The following is a 15765-nucleotide window of genomic DNA, read 5'->3' on the forward strand; positions in this document are numbered from 1 at the left end:
CCCTACTTGACTCAGCCTAATCTTCAAGAATATTTGTCAAGAACTAAAAAAAATCCAGAAACGGTTTAACCTCCCCGTCGGGGAATTGAACCCCGGTCTCCCGCGTGACAGGCGGGGATACTGACCACTATACTAACGAGGAGACGTGAGGGCATGAAATGAACAGCTGCTGATGTCTGCACAGCATCCAGCGACCACCTAGCTGGCCTAGGGGGGTCTCATTTTCCCCCGTCAAACGGCTTGCCCGATCTAAGGCTAATTTCTTTCTTTTTATCGGCACCAGGCTTAAAACTCAGTTTAAGGCGATAGTTCCGGGCTATGTTTGACTCCAGAGTTGAATCTGTCATCCCGCATTTCCTCAGCAAATCAAGCTACCCATCTCAAGTCTCATGAGCTGAGGACGGCAAAGTCCCTGTGGGCTTAGGACAGTCAAAGAAACCCCTGGGCTGCATGCTAAGCCCCTTTTCGGCTTCACTTTCCGAATCCTGCCCTAGCTTGCGATTAGTTTTTTTCTCACTTCTTGCCCCCATCTCCCACCTTGCCTCATGGTCTCCCCTCCTCTGCGCACCTGACAGTTTGCCTGCCCTTCCACTGCCTGTCTCCAGACTTTCCAAGGAGAAAAGGCAAAGCACTAAAGCGGGCCGGGCAACGGGTCAAGTTCCGCTTTCGGCGACTAGCAGGGAGGTAGCGTGGCCGAGCGGTCTAAGGCGCTGGATTAAGGCTCCAGTCTCTTCGGAGGCGTGGGTTCAAATCCCACCGCTGCCACTTTTCCTGGCCTTGCATTTTAAAGAAGAACGTAACGTTGACCTCTTCCTTCATTAGTGCCACCTCTGTCGCAATGAGCAAGCGGATGGTATGCCACACCCTGCAGGAAAAAGGTTTCGCTTCTGACGTCTTGCTTTTCTGGACATCCAGTCTCAAGTTTCCCATCTGGAACGGCGCTCCCTGCTGCTTTGTGAAGGCTTGCTGCAAGAGCCTTCGAAACCCAGGAGCTCTTGCGTTGAGCTGTGACGCGTCCTGGGAAGACCTCCCGTTGCAGCGGAATGAGCCCCACTTCCAGGGCGTGCTGGTAGCAAATTTCCCACAGCCCACAGGGAGCAAACGATCCCAGGTGTGATGTATCACCAGGAGAGGCTGAGATGAGAGTAGGGGTTCACGCGTGTGCCCGGACCGAGGTTAATGATGGGATTAGAGCTAGGGTTAGATGCAGGGAAAGAGTGAGAGTTATAATTAGGGATAAAGCTAACAGGTGATCATTACTCGTCATGTAACATGATACAAAGGGTCAGAAGAGGAACTGATTCAGGGTTACAATTTGGACTTCGCAGACAACAGGTGCACTAAATGGTGCTGAGGGGGACTCAATAAAGTGGACCGGCCGCCTAATGTAAGCAATTGTGCACAAATATTGTACGATGACTAGCGTTGCCGGTGCTTTTTTCTTAAAGAGTCAGTTCTTGGCACCCATTCCCTACTTGACTCAGCCTAATCTTCAAGAATATTTGTCAAGAACTAAAACAAATCCAGAAAAGGTTTAACCTCCCCGTCGGGGAATTGTCTCCCGCGTGACAGGCGGGGATACTGACCACTATACTAACGAGGAGACGTGAGGGCATGAAATGAACAGCTGCTGATGTTTGCACAGCATCCAGCGACCACCTAGCTGGCCTAGGGGGTCTCATTTTCCCCCGTCAAACGGCTTGCCCGATCTAAGGCTAATTTCTTTCTTTTTATCGGCACCAGGCTTAAAACTCAGTTTAAGGCGATAGTTCCGGGCTATGTTTGACTCCAGAGTTGAATCTGTCATCCCGCATTTCCTCAGCAAATCAAGCTACCCATCTCAAGTCTCATGAGCTGAGGACGGCAAAGTCCCTGTGGGCTTAGGACAGTCAAAGAAAACCCTGGGCTGCATGCTAAGCCCCTTTTCGGCTTCACTTTCCGAATCCTGCCCTAGCTTGCGATTAGTTTTTTTCTCACTTCTTGCCCCCATCTCCCACCTTGCCTCATGGTCTCCCCTCCTCTGCGCACCTGACAGTTTGCCTGCCCTTCCACTGCCTGTCTCCAGACTTTCCAAGGAGAAAAGGCAAAGCACTAAAGCGGGCCGGGCAACGGGTCAAGTTCCGCTTTCGGCGACTAGCAGGGAGGTAGCGTGGCCGAGCGGTCTAAGGCGCTGGATTAAGGCTCCAGTCTCTTCGGAGGCGTGGGTTCAAATCCCACCGCTGCCACTTTTCCTGGCCTTGCATTTTAAAGAAGAACGTAACGTTGACCTCTTCCTTCATTAGTGCCACCTCTGTCGCAATGAGCAAGCGGATGGTATGCCACACCCTGCAGGAAAAAGGTTTCGCTTCTGACGTCTTGCTTTTCTGGACATCCAGTCTCAAGTTTCCCATCTGGAACGGCGCTCCCTGCTGCTTTGTGAAGGCTTGCTGCAAGAGCCTTCGAAACCCAGGAGCTCTTGCGTTGAGCTGTGACGCGTCCTGGGAAGACCTCCCGTTGCAGCGGAATGAGCCCCACTTCCAGGGCGTGCTGGTAGCAAATTTCCCACAGCCCACAGGGAGCAAACGATCCCAGGTGTGATGTATCACCAGGAGAGGCTGAGATGAGAGTAGGGGTTCACGCGTGTGCCCGGACCGAGGTTAATGATGGGATTAGAGCTAGGGTTAGATGCAGGGAAAGAGTGAGAGTTATAATTAGGGATAAAGCTAACAGGTGATCATTACTCGTCATGTAACATGATACAAAGGGTCAGAAGAGGAACTGATTCAGGGTTACAATTTGGACTTCGCAGACAACAGGAGCACTAAATGGTGCTGAGGGGGACTCAATAAAGTGGACCGGCCGCCTAATGTAAGCAATTGTGCACAAATATTGTACGATGACTAGCGTTGCCGGTGCTTTTTTCTTAAAGAGTCAGTTCTTGGCACCCATTCCCTACTTGACTCAGCCTAATCTTCAAGAATATTTGTCAAGAACTAAAAAAAATCCAGAAACGGTTTAACCTCCCCGTCGGGGAATTGAACCCCGGTCTCCCGCGTGACAGGCGGGGATACTGACCACTATACTAACGAGGAGACGTGAGGGCATGAAATGAACAGCTGCTGATGTCTGCACAGCATCCAGCGACCACCTAGCTGGCCTAGGGGGGTCTCATTTTCCCCCGTCAAACGGCTTGCCCGATCTAAGGCTAATTTCTTTCTTTTTATCGGCACCAGGCTTAAAACTCAGTTTAAGGCGATAGTTCCGGGCTATGTTTGACTCCAGAGTTGAATCTGTCATCCCGCATTTCCTCAGCAAATCAAGCTACCCATCTCAAGTCTCATGAGCTGAGGACGGCAAAGTCCCTGTGGGCTTAGGACAGTCAAAGAAACCCCTGGGCTGCATGCTAAGCCCCTTTTCGGCTTCACTTTCCGAATCCTGCCCTAGCTTGCGATTAGTTTTTTTCTCACTTCTTGCCCCCATCTCCCACCTTGCCTCATGGTCTCCCCTCCTCTGCGCACCTGACAGTTTGCCTGCCCTTCCACTGCCTGTCTCCAGACTTTCCAAGGAGAAAAGGCAAAGCACTAAAGCGGGCCGGGCAACGGGTCAAGTTCCGCTTTCGGCGACTAGCAGGGAGGTAGCGTGGCCGAGCGGTCTAAGGCGCTGGATTAAGGCTCCAGTCTCTTCGGAGGCGTGGGTTCAAATCCCACCGCTGCCACTTTTCCTGGCCTTGCATTTTAAAGAAGAACGTAACGTTGACCTCTTCCTTCATTAGTGCCACCTCTGTCGCAATGAGCAAGCGGATGGTATGCCACACCCTGCAGGAAAAAGGTTTCGCTTCTGACGTCTTGCTTTTCTGGACATCCAGTCTCAAGTTTCCCATCTGGAACGGCGCTCCCTGCTGCTTTGTGAAGGCTTGCTGCAAGAGCCTTCGAAACCCAGGAGCTCTTGCGTTGAGCTGTGACGCGTCCTGGGAAGACCTCCCGTTGCAGCGGAATGAGCCCCACTTCCAGGGCGTGCTGGTAGCAAATTTCCCACAGCCCACAGGGAGCAAACGATCCCAGGTGTGATGTATCACCAGGAGAGGCTGAGATGAGAGTAGGGGTTCACGCGTGTGCCCGGACCGAGGTTAATGATGGGATTAGAGCTAGGGTTAGATGCAGGGAAAGAGTGAGAGTTATAATTAGGGATAAAGCTAACAGGTGATCATTACTCGTCATGTAACATGATACAAAGGGTCAGAAGAGGAACTGATTCAGGGTTACAATTTGGACTTCGCAGACAACAGGAGCACTAAATGGTGCTGAGGGGGACTCAATAAAGTGGACCGGCCGCCTAATGTAAGCAATTGTGCACAAATATTGTACGATGACTAGCGTTGCCGGTGCTTTTTTCTTAAAGAGTCAGTTCTTGGCACCCATTCCCTACTTGACTCAGCCTAATCTTCAAGAATATTTGTCAAGAACTAAAAAAAATCCAGAAACGGTTTAACCTCCCCGTCGGGGAATTGAGCCCCGGTCTCCCGCGTGACAGGCGGGGATACTGACCACTATACTAACGAGGAGACGTGAGGGCATGAAATGAACAGCTGCTGATGTCTGCACAGCATCCAGCGACCACCTAGCTGGCCTAGGGGGGTCTCATTTTCCCCCGTCAAACGGCTTGCCCGATCTAAGGCTAATTTCTTTCTTTTTATCGGCACCAGGCTTAAAACTCAGTTTAAGGCGATAGTTCCGGGCTATGTTTGACTCCAGAGTTGAATCTGTCATCCCGCATTTCCTCAGCAAATCAAGCTACCCATCTCAAGTCTCATGAGCTGAGGACGGCAAAGTCCCTGTGGGCTTAGGACAGTCAAAGAAACCCCTGGGCTGCATGCTAAGCCCCTTTTCGGCTTCACTTTCCGAATCCTGCCCTAGCTTGCGATTAGTTTTTTTCTCACTTCTTGCCCCCATCTCCCACCTTGCCTCATGGTCTCCCCTCCTCTGCGCACCTGACAGTTTGCCTGCCCTTCCACTGCCTGTCTCCAGACTTTCCAAAGAGAAAAGGCAAAGCACTAAAGCGGGCCGGGCAACGGGTCAAGTTCCGCTTTCGGCGACTAGCAGGGAGGTAGCGTGGCCGAGCGGTCTAAGGCGCTGGATTAAGGCTCCAGTCTCTTCGGAGGCGTGGGTTCAAATCCCACCGCTGCCACTTTTCCTGGCCTTGCATTTTAAAGAAGAACGTAACGTTGACCTCTTCCTTCATTAGTGCCACCTCTGTCGCAATGAGCAAGCGGATGGTATGCCACACCCTGCAGGAAAAAGGTTTCGCTTCTGACGTCTTGCTTTTCTGGACATCCAGTCTCAAGTTTCCCATCTGGAACGGCGCTCCCTGCTGCTTTGTGAAGGCTTGCTGCAAGAGCCTTCGAAACCCAGGAGCTCTTGCGTTGAGCTGTGACGCGTCCTGGGAAGACCTCCCGTTGCAGCGGAATGAGCCCCACTTCCAGGGCGTGCTGGTAGCAAATTTCCCACAGCCCACAGGGAGCAAACGATCCCAGGTGTGATGTATCACCAGGAGAGGCTGAGATGAGAGTAGGGGTTCACGCGTGTGCCCGGACCGAGGTTAATGATGGGATTAGAGCTAGGGTTAGATGCAGGGAAAGAGTGAGAGTTATAATTAGGGATAAAGCTAACAGGTGATCATTACTCGTCATGTAACATGATACAAAGGGTCAGAAGAGGAACTGATTCAGGGTTACAATTTGGACTTCGCAGACAACAGGAGCACTAAATGGTGCTGAGGGGGACTCAATAAAGTGGACCGGCCGCCTAATGTAAGCAATTGTGCACAAATATTGTACGATGACTAGCGTTGCCGGTGCTTTTTTCTTAAAGAGTCAGTTCTTGGCACCCATTCCCTACTTGACTCAGCCTAATCTTCAAGAATATTTGTCAAGAACTAAAAAAAATCCAGAAACGGTTTAACCTCCCCGTCGGGGAATTGAACCCCGGTCTCCCGCGTGACAGGCGGGGATACTGACCACTATACTAACGAGGAGACGTGAGTGCATGAAATGAACAGCTGCTGATGTCTGCACAGCATCCAGCGACCACCTAGCTGGCCTAGGGGGGTCTCATTTTCCCCCGTCAAACGGCTTGCCCGATCTAAGGCTAATTTCTTTCTTTTTATCGGCACCAGGCTTAAAACTCAGTTTAAGGCGATAGTTCCGGGCTATGTTTGACTCCAGAGTTGAATCTGTCATCCCGCATTTCCTCAGCAAATCAAGCTACCCATCTCAAGTCTCATGAGCTGAGGACGGCAAAGTCCCTGTGGGCTTAGGACAGTCAAAGAAACCCCTGGGCTGCATGCTAAGCCCCTTTTCGGCTTCACTTTCCGAATCCTGCCCTAGCTTGCGATTAGTTTTTTTCTCACTTCTTGCCCCCATCTCCCACCTTGCCTCATGGTCTCCCCTCCTCTGCGCACCTGACAGTTTGCCTGCCCTTCCACTGCCTGTCTCCAGACTTTCCAAGGAGAAAAGGCAAAGCACTAAAGCGGGCCGGGCAACGGGTCAAGTTCCGCTTTCGGCGACTAGCAGGGAGGTAGCGTGGCCGAGCGGTCTAAGGCGCTGGATTAAGGCTCCAGTCTCTTCGGAGGCGTGGGTTCAAATCCCACCGCTGCCACTTTTCCTGGCCTTGCATTTTAAAGAAGAACGTAACGTTGACCTCTTCCTTCATTAGTGCCACCTCTGTCGCAATGAGCAAGCGGATGGTATGCCACACCCTGCAGGAAAAAGGTTTCGCTTCTGACGTCTTGCTTTTCTGGACATCCAGTCTCAAGTTTCCCATCTGGAACGGCGCTCCCTGCTGCTTTGTGAAGGCTTGCTGCAAGAGCCTTCGAAACCCAGGAGCTCTTGCGTTGAGCTGTGACGCGTCCTGGGAAGACCTCCCGTTGCAGCGGAATGAGCCCCACTTCCAGGGCGTGCTGGTAGCAAATTTCCCACAGCCCACAGGGAGCAAACGATCCCAGGTGTGATGTATCACCAGGAGAGGCTGAGATGAGAGTAGGGGTTCACGCGTGTGCCCGGACCGAGGTTAATGATGGGATTAGAGCTAGGGTTAGATGCAGGGAAAGAGTGAGAGTTATAATTAGGGATAAAGCTAACAGGTGATCATTACTCGTCATGTAACATGATACAAAGGGTCAGAAGAGGAACTGATTCAGGGTTACAATTTGGACTTCGCAGACAACAGGAGCACTAAATGGTGCTGAGGGGGACTCAATAAAGTGGACCGGCCGCCTAATGTAAGCAATTGTGCACAAATATTGTACGATGACTAGCGTTGCCGGTGCTTTTTTCTTAAAGAGTCAGTTCTTGGCACCCATTCCCTACTTGACTCAGCCTAATCTTCAAGAATATTTGTCAAGAACTAAAAAAAATCCAGAAAAGGTTTAACCTCCCCGTCGGGGAATTGAACCCCGGTCTGGCGGGGATACTGACCACTATACTAACGAGGAGACGTGAGGGCATGAAATGAACAGCTGCTGATGTCTGCACAGCATCCAGCGACCACCTAGCTGGCCTAGGGGGTCTCATTTTCCCCCGTCAAACGGCTTGCCCGATCTAAGGCTAATTTCTTTCTTTTTATCGGCACCAGGCTTAAAACTCAGTTTAAGGCGATAGTTCCGGGCTATGTTTGACTCCAGAGTTGAATCTGTCATCCCGCATTTCCTCAGCAAATCAAGCTACCCATCTCAAGTCTCATGAGCTGAGGACGGCAAAGTCCCTGTGGGCTTAGGACAGTCAAAGAAACCCCTGGGCTGCATGCTAAGCCCCTTTTCGGCTTCACTTTCCGAATCCTGCCCTAGCTTGCGATTAGTTTTTTTCTCACTTCTTGCCCCCATCTCCCACCTTGCCTCATGGTCTCCCCTCCTCTGCGCACCTGACAGTTTGCCTGCCCTTCCACTGCCTGTCTCCAGACTTTCCAAGGAGAAAAGGCAAAGCACTAAAGCGGGCCGGGCAACGGGTCAAGTTCCGCTTTCGGCGACTAGCAGGGAGGTAGCGTGGCCGAGCGGTCTAAGGCGCTGGATTAAGGCTCCAGTCTCTTCGGAGGCGTGGGTTCAAATCCCACCGCTGCCACTTTTCCTGGCCTTGCATTTTAAAGAAGAACGTAACGTTGACCTCTTCCTTCATTAGTGCCACCTCTGTCGCAATGAGCAAGCGGATGGTATGCCACACCCTGCAGGAAAAAGGTTTCGCTTCTGACGTCTTGCTTTTCTGGACATCCAGTCTCAAGTTTCCCATCTGGAACGGCGCTCCCTGCTGCTTTGTGAAGGCTTGCTGCAAGAGCCTTCGAAACCCAGGAGCTCTTGCGTTGAGCTGTGACGCGTCCTGGGAAGACCTCCCGTTGCAGCGGAATGAGCCCCACTTCCAGGGCGTGCTGGTAGCAAATTTCCCACAGCCCACAGGGAGCAAACGATCCCAGGTGTGATGTATCACCAGGAGAGGCTGAGATGAGAGTAGGGGTTCACGCGTGTGCCCGGACCGAGGTTAATGATGGGATTAGAGCTAGGGTTAGATGCAGGGAAAGAGTGAGAGTTATAATTAGGGATAAAGCTAACAGGTGATCATTACTCGTCATGTAACATGATACAAAGGGTCAGAAGAGGAACTGATTCAGGGTTACAATTTGGACTTCGCAGACAACAGGAGCACTAAATGGTGCTGAGGGGGACTCAATAAAGTGGACCGGCCGCCTAATGTAAGCAATTGTGCACAAATATTGTACGATGACTAGCGTTGCCGGTGCTTTTTTCTTAAAGAGTCAGTTCTTGGCACCCATTCCCTACTTGACTCAGCCTAATCTTCAAGAATATTTGTCAAGAACTAAAAAAAATCCAGAAAAGGTTTAACCTCACCGTCGGGGAATTGAACCCCGGTCTCCCGCGTGACAGGCGGGGATACTGACCACTATACTAACGAGGAGACGTGAGGGCATGAAATGAACAGCTGCTGATGTCTGCACAGCATCCAGCGACCACCTAGCTGGCCTAGGGGGGTCTCATTTTCCCCCGTCAAACGGCTTGCCCGATCTAAGGCTAATTTCTTTCTTTTTATCGGCACCAGGCTTAAAACTCAGTTTAAGGCGATAGTTCCGGGCTATGTTTGACTCCAGAGTTGAATCTGTCATCCCGCATTTCCTCAGCAAATCAAGCTACCCATCTCAAGTCTCATGAGCTGAGGACTGCAAAGTCCCTGTGGGCTTAGGACAGTCAAAGAAACCCCTGGGCTGCATGCTAAGCCCCTTTTCGGCTTCACTTTCCGAATCCTGCCCTAGCTTGCGATTAGTTTTTTTCTCACTTCTTGCCCCCATCTCCCACCTTGCCTCATGGTCTCCCCTCCTCTGCGCACCTGACAGTTTGCCTGCCCTTCCACTGCCTGTCTCCAGACTTTCCAAGGAGAAAAGGCAAAGCACTAAAGCGGGCCGGGCAACGGGTCAAGTTCCGCTTTCGGCGACTAGCAGGGAGGTAGCGTGGCCGAGCGGTCTAAGGCGCTGGATTAAGGCTCCAGTCTCTTCGGAGGCGTGGGTTCAAATCCCACCGCTGCCACTTTTCCTGGCCTTGCATTTTAAAGAAGAACGTAACGTTGACCTCTTCCTTCATTAGTGCCACCTCTGTCGCAATGAGCAAGCGGATGGTATGCCACACCCTGCAGGAAAAAGGTTTCGCTTCTGACGTCTTGCTTTTCTGGACATCCAGTCTCAAGTTTCCCATCTGGAACGGCGCTCCCTGCTGCTTTGTGAAGGCTTGCTGCAAGAGCCTTCGAAACCCAGGAGCTCTTGCGTTGAGCTGTGACGCGTCCTGGGAAGACCTCCCGTTGCAGCGGAATGAGCCCCACTTCCAGGGCGTGCTGGTAGCAAATTTCCCACAGCCCACAGGGAGCAAACGATCCCAGGTGTGATGTATCACCAGGAGAGGCTGAGATGAGAGTAGGGGTTCACGCGTGTGCCCGGACCGAGGTTAATGATGGGATTAGAGCTAGGGTTAGATGCAGGGAAAGAGTGAGAGTTATAATTAGGGATAAAGCTAACAGGTGATCATTACTCGTCATGTAACATGATACAAAGGGTCAGAAGAGGAACTGATTCAGGGTTACAATTTGGACTTCGCAGACAACAGGAGCACTAAATGGTGCTGAGGGGGACTCAATAAAGTGGACCGGCCGCCTAATGTAAGCAATTGTGCACAAATATTGTACGATGACTAGCGTTGCCGGTGCTTTTTTCTTAAAGAGTCAGTTCTTGGCACCCATTCCCTACTTGACTCAGCCTAATCTTCAAGAATATTTGTCAAGAACTAAAAAAAATCCAGAAAAGGTTTAACCTCCCCGTCGGGGAATTGAGCCCCGGTCTCCCGCGTGACAGGCGGGGATACTGACCACTATACTAACGAGGAGATGTGAGGGCATGAAATGAACAGCTGCTGATGTCTGCACAGCATCCAGCGACCACCTAGCTGGCCTAGGGGGTCTCATTTTCCCCCGTCAAACGGCTTGCCCGATCTAAGGCTAATTTCTTTCTTTTTATCGGCACCAGGCTTAAAACTCAGTTTAAGGCGATAGTTCCGGGCTATGTTTGACTCCAGAGTTGAATCTGTCATCCCGCATTTCCTCAGCAAATCAAGCTACCCATCTCAAGTCTCATGAGCTGAGGACGGCAAAGTCCCTGTGGGCTTAGGACAGTCAAAGAAACCCCTGGGCTGCATGCTAAGCCCCTTTTCGGCTTCACTTTCCGAATCCTGCCCTAGCTTGCGATTAGTTTTTTTCTCACTTCTTGCCCCCATCTCCCACCTTGCCTCATGGTCTCCCCTCCTCTGCGCACCTGACAGTTTGCCTGCCCTTCCACTGCCTGTCTCCAGACTTTCCAAAGAGAAAAGGCAAAGCACTAAAGCGGGCCGGGCAACGGGTCAAGTTCCGCTTTCGGCGACTAGCAGGGAGGTAGCGTGGCCGAGCGGTCTAAGGCGCTGGATTAAGGCTCCAGTCTCTTCGGAGGCGTGGGTTCAAATCCCACCGCTGCCACTTTTCCTGGCCTTGCATTTTAAAGAAGAACGTAACGTTGACCTCTTCCTTCATTAGTGCCACCTCTGTCGCAATGAGCAAGCGGATGGTATGCCACACCCTGCAGGAAAAAGGTTTCGCTTCTGACGTCTTGCTTTTCTGGACATCCAGTCTCAAGTTTCCCATCTGGAACGGCGCTCCCTGCTGCTTTGTGAAGGCTTGCTGCAAGAGCCTTCGAAACCCAGGAGCTCTTGCGTTGAGCTGTGACGCGTCCTGGGAAGACCTCCCGTTGCAGCGGAATGAGCCCCACTTCCAGGGCGTGCTGGTAGCAAATTTCCCACAGCCCACAGGGAGCAAACGATCCCAGGTGTGATGTATCACCAGGAGAGGCTGAGATGAGAGTAGGGGTTCACGCGTGTGCCCGGACCGAGGTTAATGATGGGATTAGAGCTAGGGTTAGATGCAGGGAAAGAGTGAGAGTTATAATTAGGGATAAAGCTAACAGGTGATCATTACTCGTCATGTAACATGATACAAAGGGTCAGAAGAGGAACTGATTCAGGGTTACAATTTGGACTTCGCAGACAACAGGAGCACTAAATGGTGCTGAGGGGGACTCAATAAAGTGGACCGGCCGCCTAATGTAAGCAATTGTGCACAAATATTGTACGATGACTAGCGTTGCCGGTGCTTTTTTCTTAAAGAGTCAGTTCTTGGCACCCATTCCCTACTTGACTCAGCCTAATCTTCAAGAATATTTGTCAAGAACTAAAAAAAATCCAGAAACGGTTTAACCTCCCCGTCGGGGAATTGAACCCCGGTCTCCCGCGTGACAGGCGGGGATACTGACCACTATACTAACGAGGAGACGTGAGTGCATGAAATGAACAGCTGCTGATGTCTGCACAGCATCCAGCGACCACCTAGCTGGCCTAGGGGGGTCTCATTTTCCCCCGTCAAACGGCTTGCCCGATCTAAGGCTAATTTCTTTCTTTTTATCGGCACCAGGCTTAAAACTCAGTTTAAGGCGATAGTTCCGGGCTATGTTTGACTCCAGAGTTGAATCTGTCATCCCGCATTTCCTCAGCAAATCAAGCTACCCATCTCAAGTCTCATGAGCTGAGGACGGCAAAGTCCCTGTGGGCTTAGGACAGTCAAAGAAACCCCTGGGCTGCATGCTAAGCCCCTTTTCGGCTTCACTTTCCGAATCCTGCCCTAGCTTGCGATTAGTTTTTTTCTCACTTCTTGCCCCCATCTCCCACCTTGCCTCATGGTCTCCCCTCCTCTGCGCACCTGACAGTTTGCCTGCCCTTCCACTGCCTGTCTCCAGACTTTCCAAGGAGAAAAGGCAAAGCACTAAAGCGGGCCGGGCAACGGGTCAAGTTCCGCTTTCGGCGACTAGCAGGGAGGTAGCGTGGCCGAGCGGTCTAAGGCGCTGGATTAAGGCTCCAGTCTCTTCGGAGGCGTGGGTTCAAATCCCACCGCTGCCACTTTTCCTGGCCTTGCATTTTAAAGAAGAACGTAACGTTGACCTCTTCCTTCATTAGTGCCACCTCTGTCGCAATGAGCAAGCGGATGTTATGCCACACCCTGCAGGAAAAAGGTTTCGCTTCTGACGTCTTGCTTTTCTGGACATCCAGTCTCAAGTTTCCCATCTGGAACGGCGCTCCCTGCTGCTTTGTGAAGGCTTGCTGCAAGAGCCTTCGAAACCCAGGAGCTCTTGCGTTGAGCTGTGACGCGTCCTGGGAAGACCTCCCGTTGCAGCGGAATGAGCCCCACTTCCAGGGCGTGCTGGTAGCAAATTTCCCACAGCCCACAGGGAGCAAACGATCCCAGGTGTGATGTATCACCAGGAGAGGCTGAGATGAGAGTAGGGGTTCACGCGTGTGCCCGGACCGAGGTTAATGATGGGATTAGAGCTAGGGTTAGATGCAGGGAAAGAGTGAGAGTTATAATTAGGGATAAAGCTAACAGGTGATCATTACTCGTCATGTAACATGATACAAAGGGTCAGAAGAGGAACTGATTCAGGGTTACAATTTGGACTTCGCAGACAACAGGAGCACTAAATGGTGCTGAGGGGGACTCAATAAAGTGGACCGGCCGCCTAATGTAAGCAATTGTGCACAAATATTGTACGATGACTAGCGTTGCCGGTGCTTTTTTCTTAAAGAGTCAGTTCTTGGCACCCATTCCCTACTTGACTCAGCCTAATCTTCAAGAATATTTGTCAAGAACTAAAAAAAATCCAGAAAAGGTTTAACCTCCCCGTCGGGGAATTGAACCCCGGTCTGGCGGGGATACTGACCACTATACTAACGAGGAGACGTGAGGGCATGAAATGAACAGCTGCTGATGTCTGCACAGCATCCAGCGACCACCTAGCTGGCCTAGGGGGTCTCATTTTCCCCCGTCAAACGGCTTGCCCGATCTAAGGCTAATTTCTTTCTTTTTATCGGCACCAGGCTTAAAACTCAGTTTAAGGCGATAGTTCCGGGCTATGTTTGACTCCAGAGTTGAATCTGTCATCCCGCATTTCCTCAGCAAATCAAGCTACCCATCTCAAGTCTCATGAGCTGAGGACGGCAAAGTCCCTGTGGGCTTAGGACAGTCAAAGAAACCCCTGGGCTGCATGCTAAGCCCCTTTTCGGCTTCACTTTCCGAATCCTGCCCTAGCTTGCGATTAGTTTTTTTCTCACTTCTTGCCCCCATCTCCCACCTTGCCTCATGGTCTCCCCTCCTCTGCGCACCTGACAGTTTGCCTGCCCTTCCACTGCCTGTCTCCAGACTTTCCAAGGAGAAAAGGCAAAGCACTAAAGCGGGCCGGGCAACGGGTCAAGTTCCGCTTTCGGCGACTAGCAGGGAGGTAGCGTGGCCGAGCGGTCTAAGGCGCTGGATTAAGGCTCCAGTCTCTTCGGAGGCGTGGGTTCAAATCCCACCGCTGCCACTTTTCCTGGCCTTGCATTTTAAAGAAGAACGTAACGTTGACCTCTTCCTTCATTAGTGCCACCTCTGTCGCAATGAGCAAGCGGATGGTATGCCACACCCTGCAGGAAAAAGGTTTCGCTTCTGACGTCTTGCTTTTCTGGACATCCAGTCTCAAGTTTCCCATCTGGAACGGCGCTCCCTGCTGCTTTGTGAAGGCTTGCTGCAAGAGCCTTCGAAACCCAGGAGCTCTTGCGTTGAGCTGTGACGCGTCCTGGGAAGACCTCCCGTTGCAGCGGAATGAGCCCCACTTCCAGGGCGTGCTGGTAGCAAATTTCCCACAGCCCACAGGGAGCAAACGATCCCAGGTGTGATGTATCACCAGGAGAGGCTGAGATGAGAGTAGGGGTTCACGCGTGTGCCCGGACCGAGGTTAATGATGGGATTAGAGCTAGGGTTAGATGCAGGGAAAGAGTGAGAGTTATAATTAGGGATAAAGCTAACAGGTGATCATTACTCGTCATGTAACATGATACAAAGGGTCAGAAGAGGAACTGATTCAGGGTTACAATTTGGACTTCGCAGACAACAGGAGCACTAAATGGTGCTGAGGGGGACTCAATAAAGTGGACCGGCCGCCTAATGTAAGCAATTGTGCACAAATATTGTACGATGACTAGCGTTGCCGGTGCTTTTTTCTTAAAGAGTCAGTTCTTGGCACCCATTCCCTACTTGACTCAGCCTAATCTTCAAGAATATTTGTCAAGAACTAAAAAAAATCCAGAAAAGGTTTAACCTCCCCGTCGGGGAATTGAACCCCGGTCTCCCGCGTGACAGGCGGGGATACTGACCACTATACTAACGAGGAGACGTGAGGGCATGAAATGAACAGCTGCTGATGTCTGCACAGCATCCAGCGACCACCTAGCTGGCCTAGGGGGGTCTCATTTTCCCCCGTCAAACGGCTTGCCCGATCTAAGGCTAATTTCTTTCTTTTTATCGGCACCAGGCTTAAAACTCAGTTTAAGGCGATAGTTCCGGGCTATGTTTGACTCCAGAGTTGAATCTGTCATCCCGCATTTCCTCAGCAAATCAAGCTACCCATCTCAAGTCTCATGAGCTGAGGACTGCAAAGTCCCTGTGGGCTTAGGACAGTCAAAGAAACCCCTGGGCTGCATGCTAAGCCCCTTTTCGGCTTCACTTTCCGAATCCTGCCCTAGCTTGCGATTAGTTTTTTTCTCACTTCTTGCCCCCATCTCCCACCTTGCCTCATGGTCTCCCCTCCTCTGCGCACCTGACAGTTTGCCTGCCCTTCCACTGCCTGTCTCCAGACTTTCCAAGGAGAAAAGGCAAAGCACTAAAGCGGGCCGGGCAACGGGTCAAGTTCCGCTTTCGGCGACTAGCAGGGAGGTAGCGTGGCCGAGCGGTCTAAGGCGCTGGATTAAGGCTCCAGTCTCTTCGGAGGCGTGGGTTCAAATCCCACCGCTGCCACTTTTCCTGGCCTTGCATTTTAAAGAAGAACGTAACGTTGACCTCTTCCTTCATTAGTGCCACCTCTGTCGCAATGAGCAAGCGGATGGTATGCCACACCCTGCAGGAAAAAGGTTTCGCTTCTGACGTCTTGCTTTTCTGGACATCCAGTCTCAAGTTTCCCATCTGGAACGGCGCTCCCTGCTGCTTTGTGAAGGCTTGCTGCAAGAGCCTTCGAAACCCAGGAGCTCTTGCGTTGAGCTGTGACGCGTCCTGGGAAGACCTCCCGTTGCAGCGGAATGAGCCCCACTTCCAGGGCGTGCTGGTAGCAAATTTCCCACAGCCCACAGGGAGCAAACGATCCC

General features: G+C 51.6%; 16 non-coding genes across 16 annotated transcripts; 11 read left to right on the plus strand and 5 right to left on the minus strand.

Annotated features, from left to right (window-relative positions):
- Positions 1-70: 70 nt before the first annotated feature.
- On the minus strand, positions 71-142 carry TRNAD-GUC (transfer RNA aspartic acid (anticodon GUC)). Its single transcript has one exon. It is a non-coding gene; the product is annotated as a tRNA-Asp (tRNA).
- A 541-nt stretch (positions 143-683) lies between these two features.
- TRNAL-AAG (transfer RNA leucine (anticodon AAG)) lies at positions 684-765 on the plus strand. The gene has a single exon. It is a non-coding gene; the product is annotated as a tRNA-Leu (tRNA).
- A 1378-nt stretch (positions 766-2143) lies between these two features.
- On the plus strand, positions 2144-2225 carry TRNAL-AAG (transfer RNA leucine (anticodon AAG)). The gene has a single exon. It is a non-coding gene; the product is annotated as a tRNA-Leu (tRNA).
- Positions 2226-2999: 774 nt separating this feature from the next.
- Positions 3000-3071, minus strand: TRNAD-GUC (transfer RNA aspartic acid (anticodon GUC)). The gene has a single exon. It is a non-coding gene; the product is annotated as a tRNA-Asp (tRNA).
- Positions 3072-3612: 541 nt separating this feature from the next.
- On the plus strand, positions 3613-3694 carry TRNAL-AAG (transfer RNA leucine (anticodon AAG)). Its single transcript has one exon. It is a non-coding gene; the product is annotated as a tRNA-Leu (tRNA).
- A 1387-nt stretch (positions 3695-5081) lies between these two features.
- TRNAL-AAG (transfer RNA leucine (anticodon AAG)) lies at positions 5082-5163 on the plus strand. Its single transcript has one exon. It is a non-coding gene; the product is annotated as a tRNA-Leu (tRNA).
- A 774-nt stretch (positions 5164-5937) lies between these two features.
- TRNAD-GUC (transfer RNA aspartic acid (anticodon GUC)) lies at positions 5938-6009 on the minus strand. The gene has a single exon. It is a non-coding gene; the product is annotated as a tRNA-Asp (tRNA).
- A 541-nt stretch (positions 6010-6550) lies between these two features.
- Positions 6551-6632, plus strand: TRNAL-AAG (transfer RNA leucine (anticodon AAG)). Its single transcript has one exon. It is a non-coding gene; the product is annotated as a tRNA-Leu (tRNA).
- Positions 6633-8007: 1375 nt separating this feature from the next.
- On the plus strand, positions 8008-8089 carry TRNAL-AAG (transfer RNA leucine (anticodon AAG)). The gene has a single exon. It is a non-coding gene; the product is annotated as a tRNA-Leu (tRNA).
- Positions 8090-9476: 1387 nt separating this feature from the next.
- On the plus strand, positions 9477-9558 carry TRNAL-AAG (transfer RNA leucine (anticodon AAG)). The gene has a single exon. It is a non-coding gene; the product is annotated as a tRNA-Leu (tRNA).
- Positions 9559-10944: 1386 nt separating this feature from the next.
- TRNAL-AAG (transfer RNA leucine (anticodon AAG)) lies at positions 10945-11026 on the plus strand. Its single transcript has one exon. It is a non-coding gene; the product is annotated as a tRNA-Leu (tRNA).
- Positions 11027-11800: 774 nt separating this feature from the next.
- TRNAD-GUC (transfer RNA aspartic acid (anticodon GUC)) lies at positions 11801-11872 on the minus strand. The gene has a single exon. It is a non-coding gene; the product is annotated as a tRNA-Asp (tRNA).
- Positions 11873-12413: 541 nt separating this feature from the next.
- Positions 12414-12495, plus strand: TRNAL-AAG (transfer RNA leucine (anticodon AAG)). The gene has a single exon. It is a non-coding gene; the product is annotated as a tRNA-Leu (tRNA).
- Positions 12496-13870: 1375 nt separating this feature from the next.
- Positions 13871-13952, plus strand: TRNAL-AAG (transfer RNA leucine (anticodon AAG)). Its single transcript has one exon. It is a non-coding gene; the product is annotated as a tRNA-Leu (tRNA).
- A 774-nt stretch (positions 13953-14726) lies between these two features.
- TRNAD-GUC (transfer RNA aspartic acid (anticodon GUC)) lies at positions 14727-14798 on the minus strand. Its single transcript has one exon. It is a non-coding gene; the product is annotated as a tRNA-Asp (tRNA).
- A 541-nt stretch (positions 14799-15339) lies between these two features.
- Positions 15340-15421, plus strand: TRNAL-AAG (transfer RNA leucine (anticodon AAG)). The gene has a single exon. It is a non-coding gene; the product is annotated as a tRNA-Leu (tRNA).
- Positions 15422-15765: the final 344 nt, after the last annotated feature.

The sequence above is a fragment of the Ambystoma mexicanum genome, unplaced genomic scaffold (genome assembly GCF_040938575.1).
Source record: "Ambystoma mexicanum isolate Mex_15411 unplaced genomic scaffold, UKY_AmexF1_1 Mex_scaf20, whole genome shotgun sequence".
Taxonomy (NCBI): Eukaryota; Metazoa; Chordata; class Amphibia; order Caudata; family Ambystomatidae; genus Ambystoma; species Ambystoma mexicanum.